We start from the raw sequence: 21,319 nt of genomic DNA on the forward strand, positions 1-21,319 counted from the left end.
ATCTGGTCAGTGTTCTACTCTAGTAAACAACTTTAACTAAATAAAGTTTAAATAAATCATAAACAGTCAATGCACAGGAGAAGCTGTACAAAGCATGGAGTGTCTGTCGATTTATATCAGTGCCTTAACAATGCTGTCCATTTTAAAATGTGTCAGTGTTTCTAATTTAATGTGCTAAAATCTACTTGACATATACCTTGATGTCAATTTCTTGCATACAATATTGGCATAATGTTATTTAGATGCGATCTTTAAACTGGAAATCTTAGTAATATTTTATTATTTATAGTTCTTATTTTTTACGATTTTTTTCTAGTTACTGACCAGTGAGCCATCATCAGGACTTTCATTTAAGGTACACCATTTCTCAGTTCATGTCTGAACCAGTCCAAAGAGCAAGCATACACAGAGGGCTTTTTTACCTACTTTGGCAAGTGATGTTACTCCAAATACCCCAAATCCCTTCTAGGCAGATGTGTCCATGTCATCTCTGATCTCTACTGAGGATTTAAAGATGAAGCTCACATCTCAGGACACATGCTTCCAACTTTCTTCCATTCCTCCCATGCATAGATTACTCCTTCCTGCATATGAGCTACTAATCAAACCTGGGGTATTGGCTCAAAATATGTCCTTCATCATTTTGTGGCACAGAGCTAGCAACATTTCTTTAATTATTATCTTAAGTAAAATGAAGTGATAAATGTTAGAAGACTTTATATCTGATTTTATGATGCAGCAGTTTTAAGTGTTTGAATTACAGTAGCAAAACTTTGCATCTCCTGATTTAACTGTGCATTCATGACCTATTTTACCACATAGCTGATTCAGTCATATTCTTGGTAAATTGTTAACGTTTCTTCTACCTTATTCATTTCTAGTCATTTGCATTACTTTGGAGGATGCTTATTATAATACAACAAAATAACAGCTGTCTTTCATGTTTTTGTAATAGATCACTGCCTGTAATATACCAAAGGGTCATGTTAATAAATACATTCACAATAAAACCTGCTTTCAAAACTGGAGAGCAAATTCAAATAAAAGCATTGTCTTTTTTTAGATCTTGCAGTTAAATATGCTATAACTGCATGGACCTTGGATATTGAAAGGAACAATAACTAGCCTTGACTGTCACATACATTATTTTTGTTCCCCAATGTCCCGAGTTAGACAAGTATTTGTGGTTTCAACTATAGAAAGATAAATGACACTTTTTCATGTCGAAAGTATTCTAAAGGTAGACCTTTTGCATGTTAGAAGGTTTTCCAAAGTTAGTTTTGGAAACACTTAAGTTGCTGACAGATTACAAAGCATCAGAAATAAGCTTGGATTCTTTAGCAGTATCTCATAGTATACTAATATTCATTTCACTTTAGTTTCCACAGATATTTTCCTTCTCGTTGCTATTTGAATGATAATGCAGCTAGCATAGTTTTGGTAATGTCCTTTTTACTGCCTTATTAAATCATTGCCACCTTTGTAGTTAGTGATATAGTAATTACAAAGTGTAGTTTTATCAGAGTTGTTATGGGAGTTGCATTGAAGCTCAACTATTCTTGAGAAACAGGGGTGATTATTTATAAGGGAATATTAAAAAATTTCTGAAGGCAAATTTGACAATACATAACACTGAAGCATAGCTACGACAGGGCAAAGAGGGTGCAGTGTGTTCTGTCACATGATTGGCGGTTGCTGATGGGGCTTTATTGCAGTGCTGGCATTCAGAATATCAGCGCTGTAACTGTTTTCAGGCCTGAAGAGCTTGGGGTGGTATTGTAACAGTAGCAAACAGCTTGCTACAATGTATATTTGTATTTGTAGCAAGTCAGATTGTGGAATGGTACTGGCTGTGAGATAAGCAAACTCTGACTGTAAAGCATTACACAACAGTTTGTGTTTCAGAAATATACCACCAGTCTAATCACTGGAAAAACAGCAGCCAGTATATGATTTGTCTTTCCTGTATCAGATGAAAGCATAGATCAAATCAGATGTACACAAGAAACTTTGGATTTACGTCTCACATGTTTCACTTGATAATAACCTCATCACTGATGTTACCTTTCTTAGGGGTATTCATTTAGCTATTTATTCTCTATGTACTGAGTCTGGCAAATGTAGCCTATTACAGACATTACTTCAAAAAAAAAAAAAAAAAAAAAAAATATTCAGCACTTAGAATATCCTCAGAACTAAGGGACTGTCCAATATAAAATGCATGTAATATCAAATGCTATACTACATGGGCAAAGGAGTTTGTTGCATCATACCACACACATTAAAAATATTTCAGATGCACAGTAAATTACTTATTTTGAGTAAGGAGCTAACAGTTGTGTTGCTAGTGATGTTATTAGAAGCTAACTATAGGGTAAACATTTTTCTTATGTACCTCTCAGAGAGTTTTATTATGCATATCTCTGAAATATATTTTCTCTTTTGTTTTACATTTCTTAACACTACATTTTACTAATAAATACTGTTGCATGGCATTATATCCTCTGGAACCATATATGTAATGTGTCATTGATAGTCACGCTGTCTGTCATGATTTATGCTAAGTTATGGTAAAAGCATTACAGAGTGTTATACTCTGTTGTATAATGTTTCAAAGCTCCTAATTAAGCTATGCATTTATCTTGATAACATGTCTTGTATATGATTTGACTAAACGAATAGTTGCCAAAGACAGACACAGATATATTGCTACCTTGCCTGGAGTGAATATGATAATTAGGTTAAGACCCAAAGGCAATAATTTGATTAAATCCATCATATCATAATTTCTCTTCTCTGTTAATTTAGTAGTTATTCCTAGCTGTATAACAACCATAGAATGCAAAGAATATTTGATGTGGCTATGGAGAGGGGGTGCAGCACATGGATCCTTAGTTTCTTCAAGCACTGCCATAAAATTCAGATAGCAGATGTTGTATCTAACAGAAACATTTGCAAGTGCTTTTCTGCTGGACAGATTGCTTTGTTTGAGTGTCTATACTAAGAAAACAGACGTCACTCCTTGCTTGATTAACAAGCAGAAGAAATTTTATTTATCTCAATCAGTGTACCTTAGACCACATTCTTTTCTTTCATCAATTGCCAGCCAGAAAGGAGGTTTGCAGACTATTATTCTTTGCTTACCCCCCCCACACACACACATATATATATATATATATATATATATATATATATATATATATATATGTGTGTGTGTGTGTGTGTGTGTGTGTGTGTACATGTATATATATATATATATATATATATATATATATATATATATATATATATATATATATATATGTGTGTGTGTGTGTGTGTGTGTGTGTATACACATATGTATTCATTGGGTAGAACACCAGAGGAAATTCTTTATGTTTTCTGAAATCTGATAGTCACTATGACATACTGATGTTTCCTGTACCTGTTAGAGGAAATGGACACGTCTAATTCAAATGCTGAGACCCACTGGAGTAAGATCAGGGAAACAAAACCAGAAGAGTCTCCCTCATTAGTACAACTGATCAGTGTTTGCTGAATGACACTATAAATCAGTGCAGGAGATGTGAGGTATTATTGTCATATACAAGAGGAAGACAGGGACTATCTTAAACTACCCAAAACCAGCTAATGCAAAAGGCCCCAAAATAAATCAACATAATTGGACATTGCAAAGAACATATGCATGATAACCCAGAACAATACCGTATACACCTGCCAGTATCATTTTTAGCAAAGAACTACCAATAGGGCAGTGATAATCCAGCATTCTCTTCCACCATTTTAACAGCCTGGCCACAACTCACTGCTTTGTAAAGTCTTGGCAGGCAGTGACTTATACATTAGTGAACTAGATGGATGCTTAGGTTGCTGCTGTCTTACCTGTGACAGGTGTGTTTTTCTGCTATTTATCTATCTTCTAAAAGTAATGAAACTTGTGGGAAAACAGTGCCTTAGGGAGGAAGTTGTAGGCTTGGCCATTTGATTTGTTGACCTCCTGCTCCTGACTCAGTACAGTGTATCAGATTGATTTTGACAGGCTTGTTTCTTCTTGATCCATGAAAAGCTTTATTCCAACAGAGAAAATATCCAAATAAGCAGAGGATGACTGCTTTCTCCTTAGATTCCATGGGCTTCTTAAGATCTTGAATGACTTTCATTTCCAGAAATGGTTCTCAGCTGAGGGATTGATCTGCTTCTTGGGGATTTCCTTTCAATTAAGCTTCTCTTTGAGCTGTGTTTGTTGGTCTTCAAATACATTTGGGGTTGGATTATTTCCGCTCACCACCAAGTGGACTGTATATTTCTTTGTGCTGTTAAATACAACATGGATTTCTCAAGCTCCTTGTGGATAAGACCAGTATTGTTTGCAATGGGCATCAGTTAAAATAAAAAATAATGAGAACGTTCTTACAAAACCAGGGAAAAAAAGCAGGATTGAACTGAAGACCACTGTATGAGTGCAAACACGTTCCTTTGTAAGTAAGACAAGGAATTACACAGAAACTCACTGTCCCACATTTACATAATATATGGTGGTATGAACCTTGACACTAGATGATCATCATTCTTATGACTCCATGTGCAATAAATGGGAAAAAGCACTTGCAGATGGCTGGATGCATGGAGATAGATATACATATGTATGGATATGCATTATAATAGCTTATTTTAATATAACTATTTACAGAAAATAAAAAGAAGGAAAACAATCTCTCTCAGCTCTGGGTAGGAATTCATCTAAGTATGAACCTACAAATAAAGCCCTGAACTATTGAACCCACTCCGCTTGTCATCTCAATAGCTGTCTGCCTTGACAAGAAACCAAAAAGAAGGTTGGTTGGATAATTTCCCAAATCTTTAGCTTGATGTAGCAACCCAGATAAATGTATCGTATCACAAAACTCAATGGATTACTCTTTTTTTTCTATATGTGTGTTTATATATATATATATATATATATATATATATATATATATATGTATATATATATAGATGTAGCTATCCAGCTATATGTATTATATTAACACATACACACATTTATATATATATATATATATATATATATACATATACGCACACATGCCAAGAACCAAACCAGAGAACCTGTTGCTATGAGATGACAACGCTAACTGCTGCACCACCTTGGCCGACCCTTTTAAAGACACAAACACACATGTACACACACACACACACACACACACACACACACACACACACACACACACACACACACATACACACACACACACACACACACACACACACACACACACACACACACACACACACACACACACACACACACACACACACACACACACACACACACACACACACACACACACATATAAATTTATATATACATACACACACATACACACCTATATATAGATTTACATATGTATAAGCCATCACAGTGGCAACAAATATGAGTGCTAGAGTTAAAGGAGAGAGATCCTGCAACCCACCAAACCAGCCACTCCTCAAGTCAAGTGAGATGATTTTTTTTCATTATACTAACTCGGTAAAACACTGACACAAGACCCTCTCCTGGTCATAGGTCAGTGGCAGCCATGGAACTCCACAGATGTTCTGCCAAAATGATGGAGATTGCCGCTTGTCTCCCTCTGGCCAGATTATGCAACTCTTCCATGAGAGTGCACTCTCTGGTTATGCAACTTGCTCAATGTCACACAGTACAGGTGGAAAGTTTCAAACCTGTATCTCTGACTATAGGAAACAACGTAAAATACGAAACACATACATACATACATACATGCATAAAGTGATTGTTTTTGGCAGTCACTTTTTATGTTTATGTTAGTACTCATTAGAAGGTGTTTACATCAAATGTCTTTCTCTGTTTTTTAAACAGTTGTAGATTTCGTAGTTTACAGCATGCTTTGTAAGCTATTTAACACAAAAGTTTCCTACAGTTTATTTTTGTTGGTGCAGGTATTTATTCAGAAGTGCTGTAAGAAATGTTATCAACCTGAGTTGGCAAGGCAGTAGGACACAAAGGTTAAGGATAAATGCAATCCACTTAAAAGAAAGCAGGATTATAAGATGTATAAATACAGAATTATTGCTATTACCAATCTTATTTGGTGTTTTTATAAAATGTATTATAGATTGATTATGAGAAATAGGACTTCTTTTTGCTGATGAGACAGCAATGTAGAGCAATGTGTTTAAACATGAAGGTGCAGAAAAGTGAAAAAGAAGTTGACAAGACTGGATGAATGGTCTCCCTCTGGCCAGATTATGTTCAGTGCAAAAATACAATATTATCTGTCTGAGAAGTAGAAGACTGAGAACGGTACAAGTAATTAGAACTGAAAATTTTAAAAGAAGCTAAAGAGTAAATAGATATTCTTTGTCTTATCTCATGATGTAATGTTAAGCAACCAATAGTAGAAAGTATCACAAGAGGTTGGTTAGACGCTGAGATGATAAGAGGTATTCCTAATAGAAAATAACTGTTAAGCTTCATTAGAGAATTTACATCATCACTCTGATTGGAGAATGCATGGTATCCAGAAGGGTGTTAATGTATGGGTATGCTCACTGAACAATGAGTGTGACAATTCACAGCAGCATATTAAGGTGCTGTGAAGTTCAGACTGTAAGGAAGCTAACTGCCACCATTATTTTCCACTTGTTAAGCAGTTTTTTTGCCGGTTAGAGAATGTAAAATGTAAAAAACAAAGAAAATTAAAAAGTAAATAAACAATAAAGAGTGTGTGTATTGTTTGCGTGCGCGTGCGCCCGTGTGTGTGTGTGTCTGTGTGTGTGTGTGTGTGTGTGTGTGTGTGTGTGTGTGTGTGTGTGTGTGTGTGTGTGTGTGTGTGTGAGAGATTGCTAGCTTAGTGGCAGCAGCAGTTAAATACCTCTCAACCTCTTAGCTCAAGAAATCTATATAAAGCCTAAAATAAAGGGCTCAAAAATAGGAACACATTTTAAATATTGCACTTGTAAAGTTAGAAAGTTATTAGAATAACATGATTTGTGTTAGTATGCATTTTCTGAAGGAAACAAAGTCTGAAACTCATATGTATGTCATTATTTGGTGATTTCAGTCTCCCATGACTGCTAATAAATCACAGGGTTTATAAATAAGTGACCAAAAATGAGGTAAAATAGGTGTTGGGCCTCAAAACAACCCTAGATACGTATTATTTACATAGTAACACATACAATATTGGCCATTATTACTTGCTTTCTCAACAGCTGAAACAATTTAGTCTATACTATGATTTATAGTTTTCAGAAGTCATATCAATATTGAGAAAGATGGGCAATATACACCTCAGTTGAGGTCAACTTGGGAATTATTCTTCATAAAAAGGCACATAAAGTAAAATTAGTAAGAGTTTCATTGCCAAATTACTTTCACAAGCTTTGTTGATCATTTTAACAGCCTTCTGGAAAAGATATTATGGTCCAAAACATTGGCATATTAAAAGCTCATGTAGTGGACTTAACACAATCTCAATTAAGCGTTTGCATAATTTGGATCTTGACTTATTCAGAAGGTATGGAAATTATACCATGTCGGGTAAGTAATCTATATTTGCCATCACACTCAAACTTGCAATTATTAAAGAGTTCTTTCTACTCAGAATGCTTACAAAATATTTGATTTATAGGGAATTAAAGTTAAACAGAACAGTTAGTGCTAATGTAAGAATGTATAAAGAATGGGCTACTTTATTTCCATAAATGTTTTGCAGCAGAAAATTGAAGGCACAGAAATGTAGGTTTCAATATAGTTATAATGCAGAATTTCCAGACTGCCTTGTAGTTACACAAAAATGAAAGGATGGGATGTTATGAACTGTAGTTTAGTAAGCCAGGGAAACAGGAAACTAATCAAGTAGATGATAGTATTTCAATGAATCAGACTTCAAGACTTGTTTAATTTCAAAGTGATAGCATGACAAAAGAGCAGTATGCAGTATTTCTGAGGTTTATATAATACCAAGAAAGTATCTTGTTTAATGTTGGGTAGTTTGGCAGTTTGATGCACATGCTGAGCAACACAGAAAGCAGATAACGGCAGCCTTTTAGTTGCCAATAAAATATGACTTATGTGCTTGTGAATGTAACATTTTGAGAGTCAGAAATGATGTTGTCATGATGGTAGAGATACTTTGAGCTTTATCCGAAAGAGTCATTAGTAAACCTTATTCCATTTTCCTAATCCTTTCCCTGATTTTCATCCTGAAAAGCACAGACAGCTCAATACAAACTAGTTAACATTCTGAAGCATAAACAAAAATCTATAGGAATGAAAACTGCATTTTAGGAAATTCCCAGAATAAGTAATCTCTCTACCATGTGATGTTTTACATTTTATTATACAATTCCCATTGGAATGGCTCATCATGCATTTCCAAGGCCATGATACATAAAAACTATTTTCTGTTTACAACTTTTTTAAAATTGGAATCTCACCTCCCATAAAGCACATCGGCTAAATGAGCAGTGTATTAGTTCCATGTTCATTCTTGTAATCCTTTATTCATTTTCTCATATCTGGCTTATTCTAACCAAGGTACACGGCAGTCCAGCCGTAACTCTGCAATCACTTACTGCACATGCACTTTCACAGCCACACACACACACACACACACACACACACACACACACACACACACACACACACACACACACACACGCACACACACACACGCACACACACACACAGCTATTGACAATTTGAGGGTCCTATATAAACCTATTGACATTTCTTGAGGAAATGGGGGCAGTCAAATAGGGAGGACATGCAAATTCCAGACAGCAAGTAACCCAGCCTAGAAGTAAATTGGAGTGTAATATTAAGTGGGGCATCATTGCTAACTACTACAATGTTGTAAAATTTGTTTTATAATCATTTGTGAACTGTGCTCAGATCTTAGAAAAGGAAACCACATGCAGATATGGTCCAAATGAACATTAATGTCCAGCAATAGCAGAAAATATAGAAAGTTAGACATTGTTGCTTTTGGAACAAAGGATTCTTAGAGTCAGATTGTCCATTTTCTCTAAAGTACTGTACCCATTTTGGACAATGGCTTCTGGCTCTTCCTTCAGCAACTCAGACAGTTAAAGATGGCAGAAGGGTAATGAGAAAAAGTGTGATCTATTGCTTTAAATGCTGTGGTCTGACACGATTGGTGCATAAGTGTACAAGGTATAAATTTGAATCTGGACTTATGTTTTTATCTGTTCCTGTTTTACTCCCCATCTTCTATTCCCCTATCCCTTATTCCAAGTTTATATTCTAAGTTTATTTTATATTCTTTAGAATGTTTATGGCCGTATAATCTGCTACTAACTAATAAGCACTGCAGTAACTTGCTTTCATAAGCTCGGCTGGGGCCATTTGATCCTCAGCATCACCATATTACTCATCATAACTCTCCTCTCTTTACTTTAATGATATAACTGAATAAAAAAAGAGTTAAACAATAATAAAACTACTAAAAGTAGAAGAGTGAGCAGAAGAAAAATACTCTGCGCATCAGTGCAAGGAAAAGACATGCATGCTACCTTAATGATCAATCTGGAAAATGTTATATTAGCTCATGTACACAGATTATCTCTACAACTTTTCTTACTCTTCATTTAAAACATAAAATAAATGAGCATATATGAATGCATGCATCTTTTAACAGTTAGTGAATGTTGTAATATTAAATATAATTTGTTCTTATACTGTGTACAGGGATTTTATTATTTTACAGCAGGCTGCCAGTGTAGTGGGTAGGAAATGGAACCAGTGCCAAACAATATGAATATTGGACTTGACATGCTATAGGAAATAAAACAGTTGAAATAAATGCAAAATGATGTTTGATACCCATAGAAAACAAAGAATTTAAATATAGGAATCATTGTTTTAAATACTGTTAGTGTAACACTGATATTCTTCAAAAGAAATCATCAGATAATTAAAGGCAGTTATTAATGGCCAAGCTAAAGCTTAAATGAAGTTAAAAATAATCATCCGGGTATTACATTACAAAAAAGACATGCAGAGTGCCAATAGGCTGTGATTTAAGATTTTGGGAAACAATCAGAAGTAGTGTTGCTAAAATGCATAACGCGGCAGTTTTAGTTCTGGACAAAAAAATGAGGTGGAACTATAGAAACAGCATGATTGCAAATGACAGTTTATTTATTTATTTGCTTACAGTTTCAACTGTATTTATAGGTATTCATTTTTTTCTAAATTATATTAAAAGGATTAATGGCTTATTAGATTTCCTGCACCATAATAGTTGCATAGTCTGACACTCAGTGATGTTAATTTCAGGATAACATTGTAGTTTACTTGTTTCAAAAAGGATTTGTGATTCTCTACAAGTTATGTAATATTTAAGGAAAATACCTGTGTAATGAACAATACTTAACTACATTTGGAAAGTAACTGCAAAGTAGACTTTATCAGCAAATCCCCCTTTTTCAACTAAATCTTTGAAGAAGTTTAAATTCTGCAGTCTTAACATGAGTACTGCTGCCACTCAGCTCTCCAGATTTCTGCAGAATGTCCAGATTTTTGCCTTACATTTTTAGTCCATTCCTCATAAAATTTGTGGTTTTCTGGCAAATCACTCAAGATTGAAGTCACTAAAGAATGACATACATTTGAGTTCCAGACTCTATTTTCTTTAGAAAATGTATGCTAACACAAATCCTGTTATTTTAGCATCCTTCTATGTTTAACATAGCAGTGTTTTACATCTGCCCCTATTTTGGGGCCTTTGATCTCCCCTCCCCATTATTTTAGGCTTTGTCCAGATTTCTTGTACTAAGAAGTTCAGAGGTATAGTGAAAGATTGTGAACTCGTGTAATTAGCCTACAGCATTGCATTCTGCTAATCTGCAACACTGTGGAAGCATCTTGCATTAAACGAGCTCAGTTACTTCCATATTTCAAACCTGCCAGCTGTAGTTCACAAGCAACATGGTCAACTTTACTAAACAGGTGCTTTATGATCTGAAAGGCCCCTTGTGTGTTGCCATTTGACTGAGTTACCACTGTACTAAATGTAGTCACTCTGATTCCTCACACTGCAATAAATTTTAAGTAGATCTTGCTTGCTAATATGGCATTGTTGTCAGATGTCTCCTAGGGAATCCAGTAACATATGAATACTGCCTACATCTGAAACACAAAATTTACAGTCTGGTCTCATAGCAGCATTACTTATGGGAGCACAGAGAATCAGTCTTTAGAACAGATGCTATGAATTCAAATAAGTACTAGCTATTTTTTTATTTTTAATTTCCAGACTAGGTGTAGTAACAGATATATGTTCAAGGATATAGTCCATGTTTGATATGCAAAGCACAGCTGACTGAAGTTAAATGTTTCCAGATATGATGAATAGTTCTACAATTATTAAGAATGTCAAGTTCTTCCAGTATCAAAAATGTAATATATTTCTGATTCGATTATTTAAAGAATATTATCATAATGTGTATACAGATATAGAAATGTAAGACACACAATGCAGCTTTTAGTTCATATTCATTGATGCGTGTTTGTCATAGATATCATGTACTATTTTACAGATTTACCTTTTCATGGGTTTAACATGTTTGCAAACAGTACCTATTTACAACTGTAGCATCTTATAAGATCTCTTACAACCTGCAGTGGATTAGTGCTGCCTGACTTCTACTGCACATAATAATGACCTCTTCATCTTTAACTTTCAGTTCTGCATCTGCCTTTTTCATAGTCAGACTTAATGTCTGCCCATGTAGTTTAGTAGCCAAGGTATATGTACAGCTGTCATGTATATATGCAGTTGCCAGGGTTTAATCCAGTTTCCTTGATACTGCCTGTGTGCATATGCAAGTTTCCTGGTTATCTTTGTTTACTGCACTTTCATTTTACTTCCCAAGTAACTGATATATTTTGGATCTGTTTGTAATATTAAAAAAATGTAAACAATGACAGATCCTTTTGATTATTAATTTATAGTTTAAGCCAATAAAAATTGTATATAAATCCAGAAAGGTTAAATTGATATTTAACTTTCTGACTTCTCCAAATTGAATATGCTCAATAGCAAGTCAACTAAACCTTTAAATTTTATATATATATATATATATATATATATATATATATATATATATATATATGTGTGTGTGTGTGTGTGTGTCATGAAATACACAAATTAATATATTAAGCTCAACTTTATCTTCTTCTTCTTCTTTCGGCTTTTCCCGGTTAGGGGTCGTAATTTCTTAAAATATTTGGATATCAGGATCCCTGATGGAATAGTAAGTGAGGCACAGATCCCCCAGAAGCCTCACAGCACTGAGTACAGGGACAATGATTCATGTCTCTCCTGGTAGCTAAGACTTTTGTGGTCAAAGACATTTTTTTAGTGGCCTCTACATTTTTTCAAGTTTTCTATTGCCAAAGGAAAGTATATATATATTCTATAATGGGTCTAACCACGGCAGAGTAGAAGGGAACAATGAATTCCTTACTTGTAAAAAAAGTGCCTTTAAGTTTGAGATAACATTATTTATGTTGAAATGAGAGAGATTACAAACTTTGTTAATGGGCTGTTGTTTTTGTTTCGCTGGTATTCTTCACTGTTGCAAAGCAATCTGTTTTGCTTCTTCTGGTTTTCCAGCCAAGCAGTGCTAAAGTAACTGATTTGTTAGCTGTTTAAAACATTCTTTAGTATCTCCTTGCTGATTTCCTGCTGTTTTAATTTTTTATAGTGTCTCACTGCTATTTTTCTGCTGTGTTAAACATTCTCTATTGGTTCCTGCCATACCCCTCAACCTGGAAACATCAAAAATCTGGACAAGGCCCATGAAAAATAGGCACAAATCTGTACACTAATTAACATAAAATTTGCATACATAATTATGTATCCCCACTCACTCAAATGGATTGTGGGATAGCAACTTTCAAATGCAAACTGAAGGACATCTAAAATATGGCACCAGAGTCCCCCTGCAGCCATTCCAATGTCCTATTACCTGGCTATTTCACCCCATTTACCATAAACACTAATGTGTGCATACTGCTTTACTTCTATAATGATTATTTGGATTTTATTTTCACATTTTATAGCACAATGCACAAACACTAATAAATATCTGCTAAACAAAGCAATACTGTCACACAATGAAAATAGACTTGGCATTAAAACTTCTCTGCCCTTGAAACTCACATTCATTGAAACAACATTGAAACCCCACCACATTCAAAGAAAATGCATCTGGCCAGGGGTGGATAAAGATTACCTTTTGGGCTGTTTTCAAATCATAGGCTCCTTGCACACAAAACAAGAAACATACATGTGTTATTTGATGCACCTTTTTGACTTTAATTTTATTCTTTGTATAATACAGCACACTTGTCAGACTTAAATTAGAGCGCATTTTAAAATTTATTGCTTAAACATTTTTCCAGTAGGCATTAGGCAATCAAGCAAAATGCATGAACCAATAATGACAAAACTGCCCGATTTAGAACATTTCCATCATTCATGTAGTCATAAAGAGTACAGAGTACAACTATGTATCTTTAAGCTCAGGTACTAGGTAGGCATGTCAAGTAAGTCACTCCTGCCCTTGTAACAGATATAAAGCGTATGTTTTGGGATACCACAAATATCAACTGCAGCATGTCTAAACAAAAGCAGTTTATGTAAATATACCTCAATTTCTCCAACATTAAATGTCCTTTGTGAATGTTAATGGCCAACATTGCCTTGAGCCCATCCATAATAATATATTATATTCTGATCCCAAGGATATAGGGAATATATTAACACACATTCTTAGTGATTTCATTATCCCTTCCATGCACATTGTTGCCCCCACCATCCCTTACAATGAAGTTTCCCTTGCAATCATCTTGGAACAATTCTTACAATCCCTATCAAAGGCTAAAAATAATTGTTGCATTTGAGCAAACAACATAGTAGGCTGCATTCTCATTAGTGCCAAATATGCACTATCTAAACCTCTTTGCAATCTGTTCAACCTCACCCTATCTGCATTGTTTGTTCACAATGCCTAGAGAGCAGCTGCTGTGACCCCCCATCTTACATAAGGGTGGCACTTGTACAAGCCCATCAGCCTCACCAGCCATATACACAAAGCCATGGAGTACATTTCACAGAGCTCATTTATGCAGACATAGACAGCATAACTTATCTAGATCACAAACAGTTTAGGTTTGTGAAGGGCAGGTCTTGTCTCTTGAACCTAATAAGTTTCTTTTAAAAGATTAGAGGTGCTGTATACAATGATCATTCTATGAACACTGCTTTTGAAACAATTCCCCTTGCTAGTATTATTGGAAAATTAGAGAGACTTTGCATCTTGGTGATGGTCTTCCAGGCTGCATTGTCTGGGGTTCATGAATCAAAGTTTACATACTGTAGCTATCTGTCTGAGCAAAGGACATAAGCAGACCGATGCTCTTGCTCTTCTCTTTAAAAGATGCATATGCAACTAGATGGCTTACTTAGTTTGCAAAAGAATATAATGATGTTCTCTGGCATACTTCTTTCACTTTAAGCTAAGAGGTCTTCTGAATTTGTATGAGAAGGATTCAAAATTAACTGGCCCATTTTTTACTTGAACATTTGCATTTAGCTGTGATAATTTTGTACTTCTATATTTTATTTTTGCAGAGATAATTATAATATTTTGGTTACTAATCCTGTTATGTACAAAACAAATCTATTTTATGAAGTTAGAAAATATCCGTGAATACGTTCTTTGTAAAAAGACCATACATATCTTTTTTCTGCATTAAATGCACAGTCGACTGCACCCCCATTGTATCATAAACTTTAGTGCTAATATGTACTGCACCAGATCTTTTGACAGCAAGCAAGACATAGAGACAAAAAGCAAAATTTACAAGAAGACAATGGCTAAACAGTTCTGCATAAAAAAATAAATAAATAACTATGAATAAACAAAATTCTACCACTTGCCTTTTTTGAAATAACTGAATCTCTACAGACTGCTAGAAAACAAACAATATTGTATGCGACGGGTCATGGAGCACAATTATGCATTAAAAACCACAGCAACCAGTCTACAAAATACATAATGAGCTGCAGCGTTGTTATACGTTTACTTACATTATATTAAGAGATTTTAGGACACACGCACACACACACACACACACACACACACACACACACACACACACACACACACCCTTACAAGCTCTACTCATATGAGAGAAGAAACAGTACCTTAGTTTGTAGCAGCTTTGTTTGTAAGCAGGGAACTCCTAATAGCAGCTTGCCAGGAACGGAAAGCCCTTCATGTTCCTTTCTTAAGTAAGTAGAAAAGGAAAAGTGCAGCAGATGCACACAGAAATAAGCCGGGAAAGCCCTTCATGTTCCGCAGACAGATTTGAAACAGCCAGCCAGCTGGGAAAGCCCTTGAGCTCAATTCTGACAGGTTGATTGTACTGATGTCATCGTGCACATGATGACATCAGCTCTAAAAGCATGGAAAATTTAAAAAACCTGAAAAAAATCGGAAATGAAGGGTGCCCTGGAATTGTGGCACCCCATTTATGGACCCCAAAAACTCGGTAAAAAAACAAGTAATTCGGTACGGTTGGCAGGTATGGTTCCTGCTGAAACTAGGGTAGCTAGTAGCTGTAGCACAGTCCAAATAGAGGTTTGCTGCATCTGGGTCTGTTTGTAGTGGCTTTTTGGTCTGAACATGTTTTCCTGGCCATCTTGGATTGGAACGGGCCCTTCTGCACTCTAGTGAGAGGATTGTGGTGATTGGAACCTGCCTGGTGAAGGGTGGCTGATCTAGGGTTGGAGTAAGCATCCTCATTGGTCCTTGTGAACCTTTTTAATTTTTTTTTTCAAGTTTTTAGCTTCTGGTATTTCAGTCCTGCATTTGAGAAGGTTTCTGCTTGTTTGCTCATCACATAGCATCACGCACTGCTGTGCAATTGTGCAAACAGATGAATAGATTAATTCAACAGTTTTTTCCTTAGATACAGCTGTAGCACATTAGTGTAGCCCTTATCCTTAGTACTTTCCCGGTCAAAGAAATGATGCTAGTGAGCTGAAACTTATTAAACTACCAACAGAAAAAAATCAAGGGAGAAATATCCATTCACTGAGCTCCTCCTTGATCCTGAAAAGCCCCCCTTAGTGACAACAGTCTTCAACTTAGCATTATGGACAGTTGGACCACCCTTGTTTCTCCTGCCAACCTTGTTGACTTGTGTATCTTGAGGCAGTATAGCAATTGCCTCATGACCACTGACAACCCTCTACTAATAACTCACTCTAGTACAGAGTGTGAGAGATGTATCTACACCAAGAATCTTGAATCCATGCTCTCTTACTCTCAAAACAGTAACACAGAAGAGGTTGTCAACCCACCCACCACTAGACATGCACATAGCACCACTACTCACACACATAGTACACATCTAACACAAAAATCAACATATGTGGAGGTTCTCTCAAAAAAACTACTGAGACACCAGAGACCTCCAAAACACAAGATTGCCACAGCTAACACAGTTCCCACAGCATCCATGACATATAATAACACTAGTGTCTCACCTACCAAGCCCATAAGGCATAACACTCAAACAACAAATTTTCTAGTCATTGGAGACTCAATTGTGAAACACATGGATATCAGACTCACCAGGTAGGGCAAGGAGAAAGTCAGCTGCCTGTCCGGTGCCAGGATTCATCAAATCACACATGCACTCATCTCTCAGCAACAAGTACCATTATGACTCCGTCATAGTTCATGCTAGAGAGAACGACCTTATACATACTTCACTGGACAATATGAAGAAAGACATGACTGAGCTCTCTGAGTACACGTCCCAGGCAGGTATGTTTTTAGCCTTGAGCAGCATACTACTCTCATCTAGAATGATGCCACAATATAAACAAAAAAATGATTGATTTCAATAATTGGCTTAGTTTTTGGTGTTATTTAAAGTGAATCCAGTTCCTGTCAGCTTGGAAAGCCATGGTCGACAAACCTCACTGCTTTGCCAGAGACGGTTTGCATCTAGCTCTTCTAGGTTTATGACTGCTGACAAAGGCTCTTGCCTTTCCCGTAGTGCCTTTTTTAGGCAAGGTCTTGAAAACAAACTTACCAATGTGAAATTTGCCAGTCATAACAAAATAAGGGTCATGCTGCTAAACACTAGGGGCTTAAACCAATAACTGTACACCCTAGAAGCACTGCTATCATTGGAAGATGTAGATGTCTGTGCAGTTACAGAAACCTGGTTCAAGGCCTCAAAGTACCTTGGCGTTGCAAGGCTATAATGCCTTCCACACCTTCAGACTGCAAAATAAACATGTGAGAACTAAAAGAGGCAGTGTTTCTAACTATATTAGAGATAATTTCACCTCCTGTTTAGTTAGACTGGACAACTCCATGGAGTTGCTCCAAGTTCAGGTTATGGTGGGTAAGACCACATTTAAATCATAGCTAGTTATAGATCCACCTCCATGGGTCAAAGCATGCATGAAGCCTACTTGACCAAACTGGAGATGATCCAAATATTACTGAACGCTCAGGTTATAGGGGATTTCAATGATCCCACCACTGACTGGGAACCCTACCCTAGCCGTAACTCACTAGTGCAAAAGTTCCTTGACTTTGTTAACTCAAATGCCCTGGAAAAAGTTGTAAATTATTTATACCCTGACAAGAGGAACAAACATACTAGATCTGGTCTTCACTAACATGTCAAACAGATGCACTACCGCAACTGTCAGACCCTCATTAGTTAAATCTGACCACAAATCACTCACCTTTGAGCTGACACTGACACCAGAACTCACAAAGGGTGAAATCAAACTAAAAAACTTCACCAAGGCAAACTATAACCTCCTAGGTGAAAGTATAAATGCATTTCATGGCCTACCCCCAGCTGGAAGTGATAACTACACTGAAGCTTACACTAAAGCCTTGTACAATCACTTGCTTAAGTGTACAAACTCAGCTGTACCAGAAAGAATCAAACCAGAACCCCAAGTGAAAACAAGCCACCATGGTGGATCAAACTTTACAATAAATGCAAAAAAGTTGCTGTCCATGAAAACAAAGGTGAGACCTCAACGATGGAATGGAAAAGCACCCTTTTCAGCTTCAACAGACAAATAAGACAACTTGTCAAATCCTCTAAGGGCTTCTTTGAGAAAAACTTTGCTAGCACAACAAAAGATAACCATAAGGCCTTCACAGCTTATGTATGTAGCCTAAAAGGTAGGACCCAAGCATGTGCAGAACTAGTGACCAATGGTATCAAACACACTAACTTGCAGAGATAGTAAACCTACAGCAGACAATGAATACTGGTGAACTAAACTGGAACACAAATGAACTGGAAACGACTCATGATAATATATACAATTCAGTCGAACTGGAACGAGCACTCTAAACATGTAGCAATAAGATCCACAAATTGCAAATGAGTGGGAAAAAACAACTTGTAAAAGAAAAATGATTTATTTTACAAACGTGGAGTTAAATGCTTTTCATCCCACAGGTTGTGGGACTTCTTCAGACAACAAGAACAATGAAACAACAAGGTTTAAAAACTACTTTTGGTGCCAAACTGCAAACACCGTTGCTGAGCAACTGTAAACATTATACACATAGTTTAAAACAAATAATGTAGTTATACTTCCTTTTTAAAAATATATATGCCATATAACATATACAATGTTCTGACAAACTCCCAGTAGTTAGATATTGTTGGCGATCACCAAATTACACTATGTATCGTATGCTGTAATAAAATAGAATGATGTAATGATGTGGGGTACTTTTCACAAATGTAACATTGCGATCTTTCCTGTAAGTGAAGATCGCTTAAGGTCACCTAGTTATTCAAATAAATCAGACAAACTCATACTGTTTGGTGGAAAGCTTTCAATAAATTGGGTATTACTAGTGATCACTAAAAGTACAGAGATAGCAGACGTGCTAGTAGATAGGTTTCCCACCCCTATCCCCTCCAAACCTATCACAAACCTTACCTTAAACTTTCCCCCACCCTACAAAGCCATGTCTGAGGCAAAAAACAGAGCTTCTATGGGACCAGATGGCATCCCAGGCTGTCTTCTAAACAGCCTAAAAAATAAACTAGCATTACCATTAAGTACCCTTTGCCATCATAGTCTAACTATAGGCTCTGTTTCTGTGGAATGGAGAACAGCAACAGTTATTCCCCTCCACAATGGTGGCCTAGAAACAGATCCAAGAAATTTCAGACCCATAAACCTGACCAGCCTCATCTGTAAGGCTATGGAATGTATCATTATGGACCTCATAAATAAAGACCTAGGTGACCCCCAAACCCTGGATCCTATCCAATTTGGCTGCCTGTTAAATCTGGAGAATTTTTATAAAATGTGACCAGGGCCATTGATGAGGGCAAATCTGTGCACACAGCATACCTTGACTTGGCAGAGGCTTTCAACACAATCCCATACTCAGGCATTACCTATAAACTTAACAAACTGAATGTAAACCCCTACATTGAAAGATAGGTTGCCAGCTGGCTCACAAATCAGACACACACTATCAGAGTGGGTGACTCCACATCAACCACCAGACCTTTTACCAGCAGGTTGCCACACAGGTCAGTGCAGAACCCCCTCCTGTTTGGTATATACTTTTCAGAAGTTTAATTCAAAACTAAGGAGTTGTGGCTGACCAAGTTTGCAGATGACTGCAAACTGGGTGCAATTATTGAATCCCCAAATGATGTCAGTATACTCCAGGAGGGTCTTACCCTGACCAGTGAATGGTATCATAGTTACAGTCTCAAAATGAATGCAAAGTAATGCATCATCATTCTCTTCAGCACAAACAATGTCTGTTCACACTATCACATCAACAATAATACCCTGAGTACCCACAGAATGGTAAGGGACCTGGGATTATAATACCCTGAGTACCCACAGAATGGTAAGGGACCTGGGATTATAAGTTGTCTGTGACCTTAACTTTGACCATCATGTGTCTATCGTAGTAAGAAGTCTTTCTACATGGCACACTTGATTAATAAAAACATCATCTTGAGAACAAAAGAGGTTATAACCCCTCTATACTCAGCATTAATCCGGCCCAGAATTGAGTATAACTCCCCGTTCAGCATGTGCTATACAAAGCACTTGCAGCAATTGGAGAGACCTCAGAGGTTTCTAACAAAGAAAATCAAAGGACTCCAGTACGTGCCATAGACAGACTAACTAAAGTCCCTGTCACCTTACACTGCATCATATAGACGTCTTAGGGAAGACTTATGCCGGGCCTACAGAGCAATCCCAGAGCCAATCCCAATGAATTTGCTGCATATCAGTAAATCAAATGGGATAAGGGCCACCCATTCCAGGGAACTAAATATGGCATGCGACTTAAACAGGACATGCTGGGGTGACTGCCACATCTTTGGAATAGGCTACCTACTCATGTGTAACAGAACACCTCTATGACACTGTTCAGAAGTAACCTGGACGAGTGGATGGGGTGCCGTAAATTGTTATCAGGAATAGTGGCCACAACCCTTCTGGACATGGGAAGCCATTACTACATGCAATCTTGGGTATTTACTAACATTTCTATGGTATTACATTCAGATGAATCGGCTAGGCTTGAAATGACCTCCAGGTTGATAGCTTAGTAATCTCCTATGATTCTATGATCCTAACAGATAACAAGTAGAGTCATGTAGTCTTATGTGCAAGATGGTTGAGGGATGTCGACTATGGAGTGTTTGCATGTAGGGATGAGGGGTTGTTATTTAGGCTAGAATCAGAAGTGCCGGTAAAATAATTAATTGTATGTATATCATTTTAGTGGGTTAAGAGTGGGAGTGTGTCTTTGGAGGGAAATAGGCTAAAGATAGGGAGAAAAGCTGAGGTAGGGGAAGGAAAAAGGCAGTAGCCAGGAGTGAGTGAAGTATATATAAGAGATCTATATATAATGTAAATAGTTATAAATGGGGACTGTGATAAGTATAACAGCAAATGTATAGGTTTTATTAAAGTTTCAAGAGGAGGGAGGTCTGAAGTCAGAGAAATAAATGCAAAACAGGAGGATGCCCAACACAGATCCCTACTTACACCATTGGTCACCTTCTCTCTGACTGAGGAGGCATTACCAAATTTGACAATGTGTCTTCTCCCCTTAATTGAGTTTGCCCTCCATCTTACTACAGAGGGAACAATGCTTAATGCCATAAAGTTTATTTATGATTCTTTCAAATGGTATCTATTGTCAGATGCATTGG

The sequence above is a fragment of the Protopterus annectens genome, chromosome 8.part1 (assembly GCF_019279795.1).
Source record: "Protopterus annectens isolate FY-2018-M chromosome 8.part1, PAN1.0, whole genome shotgun sequence".
In the NCBI taxonomy this organism is placed as follows: domain Eukaryota; kingdom Metazoa; phylum Chordata; order Ceratodontiformes; family Protopteridae; genus Protopterus; species Protopterus annectens.